Below are 9,436 nucleotides of genomic sequence, written 5' to 3'. Positions count from 1 at the left end.
TCATAATCAAAATTCAAGCCCTTTTCTACAGCACGCAAATTCAAAATCCAGCGAGCTTCTTTCTGTCGGAGCCTAAGCTCTCTATTACCACCTCTCGCATCCATCAGAATATTCTCTATACCATGGAATGTGAATGAAGGCTGAGTACCCTGTTTGCCCCCCTTTTCCTATCAATGGGGAACCAGGAACAGGACAGGGCTGGAGGGTGGTGGCTTGAAACTGTACAATTGTTAAATGTTGTTGGAGTTACATTGATGGTAAATCCTGATCTTTACACAGAGGAACTTGTATCTTATATTTGACACAATGTGTACGTAATGGGACAGAAGTGTTAAAATCTTGAGCTGGAACGTTAATGGGCTTAGAGATAAAATCAAACGTAGTGTTGTCCTGCAATACATTAAACGCCATGCCCCTGATGTTGTGCTGCTTCAAGAAACACACCTGTGGGAACCTCCTGCAAGGGATTACAAACTACTAGCCCATGCGGGCTTCACAACTAGCTCACGGGGTGTAGGCATTCTGCTGAAAAATTCCTTTCCTCTGGCCGTGCAATCAACCTGGACTGATGACAGAGGCAGATATATAGGGGTCACTGGCTCCTGGGAGGGAAACACGATCACACTACTGTCAGTTTACATGCCACCTGGCCTACAGAACACCACATTCAAAGATTTAGGCACTCTTCTACTCTCTCTTCCGGAAGATCTTCTGGTGGTTTGGGGGAACTTTAACTCACTTACATCGGGAACATTAAATAGACACCAACCACGTGTGCTTAGGTCTTCCCACAAGTGGCTGCCTGATTTTCTAGAAGCGTTGGGGCTTGTTTATGTGTGGGGAGAGCATCCAATATACCTTCCAATCCGGGGCCCATCATAGCCTTTCCCACATTGATTATGTCCTGATCCCGGCTTCACAGGCTGCATACATCCACAAAGTTAAACACCAAGCTAGAGGAATCTCGGATCACTCCCCAGTTTCGGTCCAGATAGTACTCGGCCAGTCAAGGCTGGAGTGTGTCGCCCTCATTAACTTGTGGCATCTCTGAGACCCTAGAATCCAGACAGTTTTATCAACGACTATTGACTCCTACTTCCAAGAAAATGATGGAACAGTAGATTCTTCCCAAACCCTATGGAAAGCGTTCAAATCCGTGATTCGGGGTCAAGCGCTGTCACTTATTGCTGGTGCGGAAAAAAAAAGCAGAAAGCGATTGTGGAATTGGAGGTAGAAATTGGCAGGCTAGAGGACAATTTAGAAGATGAGGCCACACAGACAAAATTCCACACATTACATCTTAAACAGGACAAATATTAAGCTCTAGCAACAGACAAGGCCAAATGCATTGGGAGGGAAAAGCTTGGAAGAGTGTACAAACTGGGAGACAAGGCAGGGAAACTACTTGCCTGGCTTGACAAGAAGGAGTGGGCGAGTCGATTGGTGCCCGAACTCACAAGTAAGCATGGGCGTAAAATCCGCTCCGCTCGCGGATTTTTCGGATTTTCGGCAAATTCGCAATCCGCGAACTCTCGCGAATTTGTCGAAAATCCGTGAATCCGCTCGCGGCGGATTTTTTGCTTGGTTGCGGCACGTGGCGTGGTGCACCGCGTTCACTTTCCGTCATTAAGCGTTTGCCGAGTTGTTTTTCTCGATCATATTTTGCGAGTGCCGCGCCATTTTGGATCTTGCTGCGTGATCCCGCGGGAGTTTGGCGCCCGCGAATACGTAATCGCGGCTTGCCACCTTGCACAGCACACCTCGCGAGAGTTCGCAATTGCGAACACGTAGTTGCGGCGGAAAGGAACAATCTCGCACTCGCGAAATAGAGATTTTGCAATTCTGCACAAGAAATCCACCAGCAAACAGGATAAACCTTCAGAAAATGATGATTTTTATCAGAATCACTCCTCAGGTTGACATTTGCATGGCCTTTTTTTTTGCAAGGAGTCCATTTTTTTGGGGGGGGAGGGAAGGAAGTGCCCCACAGTCTCCAACTTCCTGTTCCTGTCCAGCAGGCTCCTCCCAGTGCTTTGTCCATCTCCTGGTCACTTTCATTTGGATCTGGAGCTGGAAGGATTACTTTTTGTGGGTGCTGCTGGATATTTGGATTTGAGGCCTTTTTGACTTTCTTTGGATCACTTTTGGATTAGAAATCAACTTTCACAAGTAAGTTTGTTTGGGGCATTACAGTTGCTGCAACTACAATTTTTGAACTTTTTCAGAACATTAAATAAATTATATTGTGGGTAGCCACAGTATCCAGTAGGACCAGGGTTGGTTATGGGTGCATGATACAACTGTTTTGTTGAATTTAAACACCATTGAGGCCATGGATGGGCTGGGATTGTGCTGATTTTTGTTGTTTTTGTCGTTTTTTTTGGGCTGCTGGTGGGGCCCTTTGCCCAGGGGTGGTGAGTGTTGCATGGGCCTAGTCTCTCTGTGGGGTGTCTTCTTGAATTTAAACATCATTGAGGCCATGGATGGGCTGGGATTGTGCTGTTTTTTGTGTTTTTTGTCGTTTTTTTGGGGCTGCTGGTGTGGCCTTTTGCCAAGGGGTAGTGATGCATGGACTGAGTGTGCCTGTGGGGTCTCACTCTCTTTAATGTAAACATCCTGGATGGCATTGGATTGTGGTGATTTTTGGCTGTTTTTCTGTTTTTTTGGGGTGTACTGTTGATGTGGACTGGCTTGGGGTGTAAGGGGCCATTTTGAAGAGAGGCAGTGTCTGAGGCCTGCACTTATTTTGCCTACTTTTCATCCATTATGCCCAGGGGTAGTGAGTGTTGCATACTTGCATGGCCCTAGTCTTTCTGTGGGGTGTCTTCAATGTAAACATCATGGATGGCATGGGATTGTGCTGATTTTTCTGTGTTTTGTCGATTTTTTGGGGTGTATAACTGAACTGATGTTCCTCTGTCTTCCATTGCTTTTAGGTGCACAAGACTCAAGAGAACCACCAGTGCCAGGAAGAAGTCCTGCAGCGGTGTGTGTGTGCAGCATAACGTCACGCGACGTCACGTCTGGACACAGACAACTCTGCAACTCGTGCAACTGCTGCCTGCTGTTCTGACCTGCTCTGAAGAAGATGGCCCCAAAAAAAGTTACCCGTAGCTCCTCTAGCAAGAAAGGTGCCAGTAAGGAGCAGAAGAAGCAAGTTACCAAGGAGACTGGTGTGCCGGCCGCCCCTTTTTTTGGGAGTAAAAAAAAAAGTATGCCTGCAGCAGCAGCGGGATCTGCTGGGGACCAAGCTGGGAGCAGCACCCCCGCTCCATTGGGCTCAGTGCCACCACCACCACGCCAACTTAAGTCCAAGCCCTTGAGTGTTGCAGAGGCAGCCAGTATAGTTGTTCAATCACCATCGACCAGTGATGTTGGCTCATCGCAAGAAAGCAGCAGCAATGTCCCTCAATCAACACAGGTTGTTGTAGCTCATCTGATGAGTGTTGAACAACCACAGCCGCAACAACTATCACATGTGCAAGTACAAGCCCAAGTACATGTGGAAGGAGAGGCAGCGCAAGGAGATGCGCAAGCAGAGGTGCATGGAGGGTCACAAGTGCCCACAATAGTTGTTCCTCCCGAAGTAGGGGCACATCAGGAAATCAACAATCAAGGCGAGGTATCATTTGAGGAAGACACTCCTCCTGATGATCATTCATTGTCTTCCACACCCCTAGCAAGGAAGAGATCAAGGGTGGTGTCTACATCTTCTTCAAGCACACCTCCTTCTGATGATACGGATCAAAATTGGGAACCAGCACCACTGCCGTCTGAGAGTGAGGCACACCATGATCTGACAAAGGTAGTTAAGAGTAAAAGGAAGCTCGTCCAAAGTCTCAGAGTTATGGAGTGTGATGATGAGGCTCAGCAAGAAGTGGCGGATACTGCTGCTGATGAAGACTCTGACAACGACGACCCAGTCATCATAAAGGTAACTGCAGCCCCAGCGGGCATGCAGCAAACAGACATTTTGACCCTAGCCCGAAAAGCTGCTGAGCGTGATGATGATGATGTTGTCGACAAGGAGGCAGTGGAAACACCACCACAATCATTGGAGTTAAGTAGTACACCAACTCGTACCGCTTCCATATTTCTTTCTGGCAAGAAGGGACCTCCATCCACCTCGACCTTAATTAGTGGCGGTGAAAGTGCACAACGTACAAAAGTTGGGCAACCCAGATCCTCCACTTCATCTGGCATTAGCAGCATGACCACCACCACCAGTATCGCCGCCTCCTCCAGGCCCCACAGACACTTCAAGTCACCAGTTTGGGACTTCTTTAATGTTTGCCCAAAAAGGGAAAAGTTCGCCATTTGTACCCTTTGTAAGGTTGCAGTTAGTCGTGGTAAGTCAGGTACCAACTATGGTACCGGAGGCCAGAGGGGTCATCTTAAGAGACAGCACACTGTCCAATGGTTTGCGCACCTAAAGGCGATCAAGGAAGCCCGAATTGGAAGTCAAGAAAACGTTGATGTTTCATCTGATGATGACGAAGAGGAAGAAGACGTGTCAAACACTTCACTTACACCCAGTCAACAGCACACCCCATGAGAGGCACACTAAGAGTGTTGGAGCGAGTGAGACACCAACGCGCAAAAGTTCACCAGCGAGCATAATTGCGTCAACGAAGTCCTTATCATCCCGTAAATGCTTGGTCCAGGGCAACATTAGAACCATGTTTTCTTCAGACGCGCCATGAACGCAACCACCCACTGACGCGTCTGTATAACACTAAGCTGGCTAAAATGCTAGCTGTGGACCTTCTCCCTTTTTCTTTTGTAGAAGCGGTAGGTTTTCTAGAATTAGTGGCAACGCTCTGCCCTAAATGGAAGGTTCGTAGCCGGTTCTATTTTGCCAGAGTTGCGGTTCCAGCACTACATGAAGATGTGCTGGAGGCGATTGGGGCAGCTTTGCAGAAGAGTGCTGTTCACACTATACATCTGACAACAGACATGTGGACCAGTGGCGCAGGCACTGATTACATGTGCATCACTGCACACTGGGTCTCTTTTTCAGGTGTTAAAGCAAAGCTAAACGCAGGTGTTGACCCGGACCAAGTTTTTAAAGCTGCTCGGAAACATGCAACACTAGCCATGTTTGGCTTGGAGAAAAGTCACACAGCAGAAAACATTTTGGACGAGTTTAACAAAAAGGTCTTTCACTGGCTGTCCCCCAAAAAACGCCAGATTGGTTATGTTTCCAAGGATAATGGCGCCAATGTAGTTAAGGCCATGGCGATGGATGCATATTTCAGAGTGCCGTGTTTGGCGCACTGTATCAACCTGGTAGTTCAAAAATTCTTGAGTGATAGAGACAGTAGAGCGTTCAAGGTAATGGCCACCTGCCGCAAAATGTGCAACCATTTCAGCCATTCTTTTAAGGCCCGGAAGCATCTGAGGAGGCTGCTACTTGAACGTCGAATGCCAGTGAAAGCACTCATCCAGGAGGTGGCAAAACGTTGGAACTCAACCTTCTACATGCTTGAGCGTCTGTATGAGCAGTATACGGTACTCGATCACTATTTCTTAACAGAGGGTACAGCTCAGAAGGACCTGCGGATGGGTGCGGCGCAATGGGACATAGTTAAAAGCCTGACAGACATGCTTCGTCCTTTTGAGTTCTTCACGTGTGCAGTCAGCCAGGAGGACTGTAATTTGGGACAAGCTATCCCATTGTTGTGCATGCTGGAGCACCAACTGAAGGCGGTGTCTTCTGAGTTAGAAAAAGATGAAAAAAAAAAGACCCTTTTATTTTGTCGGAGAAATTATTAGACCGCCTACGTGGTGATGAACATCTTAAAAAGATCAACTCAGAACAGCATTACATTTGTGCTACTATTCTGGATCCACGCTACAAAAAGGCGCTGGCAGGCCAAGCATTCTTTCCTTTTGCTGATGAAGATGTTAAAAAGTACAAACGTTGGCTAGCCTGGTCAGCCAAGAGGTTTGAAAAAGAACGGCAGGATATTGAAGGAGAAGGCAGTACATCAGCATCAGCATCAGCAGGCCATCCCCAGTCAAAAGAATCCACTTCTGCACCTGTGGCTGTGGCACAAGTGACCTCTCAGCCGTTAAAGACACCGGCAACCGGATCATCTGCACCACACACAACAGTAACAGTGGCTGTTGTAGAGGATTGGCTAACTTTGCTTGGGTATGGTTCTCGAAAAAATGTCACAGGCACAGCAAAACGTAAGCAAAGTGGAGGAACCGTTGAGGACCTTGAGTCGATGGTGCAGGACTATCTGAATGACTCAACAGAGGTCTTTCTTAATGATGAGCCATTGCAGTATTGGCATGGGAAAAAACAATTGTGGCCACAGCTCTCCAACCTGGCTATAAACTATTTGTCTTGCCCACTCGCAAGTGTGTCTTCTGAACGTGTTTTCAGTGCTGCTGGTGGCATTGTAACTCCCAAACGGAGCCGCCTCTCGCCCAAAAATGTGGAGCGGCTGACAATGATCAAGATGATGCGTGTATCAAGAGGGAGAGAGAGGACCAGAAAGCTAGTCCTTATCCCCCGAATTATATGTCAATAAATCAAAAATGGACTAGCTAAATAATCAAAAGAAAATAAATTATTTTAATTTATCAAGGACTCAAGTATGCTTTGTCAATGGTTTGAGGCACCTGGTAGGTGTGCTCATAAAGCCCTCACCCACCAACCTAGTTGGTGGCATGCTTCATCATCGGGCCCACCCAGTGACACCTAGCGTGTCCCGGGTGTGCTTCGACGCCTGAAGACAGCGGAGCAGGTATGTCGCTGTGTGTGCGGTGAAGACTGTTATGGATGTGAATTTAAAACGGCTTGACGGGGATCCCAGTGCCCAAGGGCAAGTACACTTTATTAGCTGGGTCACCGTCAGCGGTTAAAAAATAAGGCTTATCGGATGGTGGAGGCGAGTTACGACCTCTCACATCCTGGGGTGTGTCAACATGTTTCAGCCAGTGCCTTATTACTATGCTGGCTTTCTTCAGGACGGGTAAAAAAGTGTGTGCAATTAAAATTAGTGGGTGTATATCCAGACTATGTGTATACACGCCCTAAAGTGTTTTTCTATGTGTGAGTGGGGAATTCCCAACTCGAGAAAACACCTGTACATTAAACATATAGGACAGAGACAAAACATACAGGGGAGAAGGTTAGAGTCACTCGGCTGTATATATATGAATACAGTTGGTTGCCGGCTCTAGCGGTGTAAGTGATGGCTATGAGCGGCTAAGGTGTAATGGCACTGGTGGTACCATTAGGGTGGGGTTCGCACTGGATTACGGTAGTGGGGTGGCTAAAACACGAATTGTACAGATTGGTGCACAGTGGTACATCAGAAAAAACATAAGAACTCAATCTTACGCTGGTTTGTCAAAAGTGCTACTTCATGGTTTAGAGAAGTGGCATGGGTTGACCCTGTTGAGTAAAAACATAGGTTTTGCCACAATTTTTGGGAGAGAGAGAGAGACCTGTAGGGGAGAAAAACGCTTACCAGAGATGAAGAACTGTCTTGGTACTCACTGAGTTCTTGGTCAGAGCCTGCCGTGGACCTGTACTGCCTCCTTCGCTGCACCGGTAGCGAGTGGCCATGGGAGTTGGCTTTTTATACTCCAGGTTGATTGTTTGATTACTGCCACCTGTGTTTCTCGAGAAAGGGTGAAAAGACTCGAGGTTCCGAGTTAGAGCGCTCGCAAGCGCTAGTCATGGTCGGGGTGGCGGTCTGCGCATGCGCGTCGAGGTGTATTGTTATCGCGCATGCGCATTATGGAGTTCGTTCTGCGCATGTGCAGGAGTGAGAGGGCCGGTACTACTCGCTCGCGCATGCGCAGTTAAGGCGGTGCGAGTGAGGACCAGTATGTGTTATAACCAAATAACGTGGGGCAATAGGAGGATGCTAATAACACATGTACGCCTCATTACAACTAGGCAATGGTTTTTAGGGTGCATATTATCATGGCGACCGGTCAATGGTCTGAGAGTGGTTGGCACTGCTGATCAGGGGGTGGGTGGTCGGATTTGGTTTTTTTTTTTATATATTCCTTTAAAAGTTCTGATCATGTATGGGACAACGAGTTCCACGGGATGGCATCGTTGAGCCCGTTGGTAGCTGTTGACAAGCGGTATACCCATCTTTGTTCTTTGCCCAGGAGTCTTTTGTCATTATCAATGGCACTTTCCGGGATCTGCTCGATTATTGTCCAGTTGAAGTCATTCGGAGTGTGACCTTGGGTAATGAAATGGTTAGTAAGCTTGCTGACATTTTTCTTGCAACGGATCGTGCTTCGGTGCTCAGTGATCCTAGTCTTGACCTTTCGGGTGGTCATCCCCACATAACGGAGGCCACATGTGCAGGTCAGGAGGTACACCACGTTGCGTGAGTTGCAGTTGGTGTGGCTTTGTTGTGTCCACGTTTTGTTCGGTTCCAGATGGAGCGTCTTGGTATGTGTGGTCAGGTGACACACACTGCAGTCGTTGCAGGGGTAGTGGCCAACCACTTTTGGAAGGCCCCAGGCATTCAAGATGGTATTGGCTGGTTGCTTGTATGGTAGTCTGGGTCTGGTGCTCACCAGCTGGTCCTTGAGGTTTTTGTTCCTCTTGTAAGCGAATCTGGGTGGTTCCCAGTCCCTCTGTCCAGAGTTGATAATTCTCCAATGTTTTTTTATGATTTTGGTCACTTCATTGGAGGCCGTGTTATATGTGGTGACGCAAGTGATGGGTTGATCTTGGTCAGTTTTCACGTGATCCTCCAGCAGGGCATCCCGGTTTTGGTTTCTCGCCCTTTTCTGGGTTTTGTGAATGATGGTTTTGGGGTATCCGCGGTTCTCGAGTTTGATAGCTAATTCGGCAGATTGTGCTTTGTAGTCGTGTACATTGGTGCAGTTTCTGCGGATGCGGAGAAACTGTCCGAATGGTAGATTTTCTCTCAGGGGCCGGGGGTGAAAGCTGTTGTAGTGCAATAAAGAGTTCCTGGCCGTGGGTTTGTAGTAAGTCGTTGTGGTTATGGTTCCATCTTTTGCCCTGATGTCTAGGTCCAGGAAGGGCAATGCTTCGTTGCTGGCGGTGCTGGTGAACTTCAGGTATTGGTCCCTGGTGTTAAGCCAAGTCATGAAGTTGTCCAGGTCTCTCTGAGTGCCTTGCCAAATGACCAGGATATCGTCAATGTACCTGTGCCATTTCAGGATATGGTGACTGAAGGGGTTACTGGTTGTGGCAACGTGGGAGCACTCGAAGTGGTGTACATAAAGTCCTGCTACACTTGGAGCAAAGACACTGCCCATGGATGTGCCATTCGTTTGCAGGTAGAAGTCGCCTTCATATTCGAAGAAGTTTTGCTTGAGGGCCAGGGTGGCACATGCTAGTATGAAGTCCCTGGGGGTGTGGTAGGGCCAAGGGGATGCCATTAGGACATCATGGAGGACCTTCAGGGTGGCATCCTGAGGC

The sequence above is a fragment of the Lissotriton helveticus genome, chromosome 6, assembly GCF_964261635.1.
Source record: "Lissotriton helveticus chromosome 6, aLisHel1.1, whole genome shotgun sequence".
Lineage (NCBI taxonomy): Eukaryota > Metazoa > Chordata > Amphibia > Caudata > Salamandridae > Lissotriton > Lissotriton helveticus.
Note: the sequence above shows the minus strand (reverse complement) of the source record.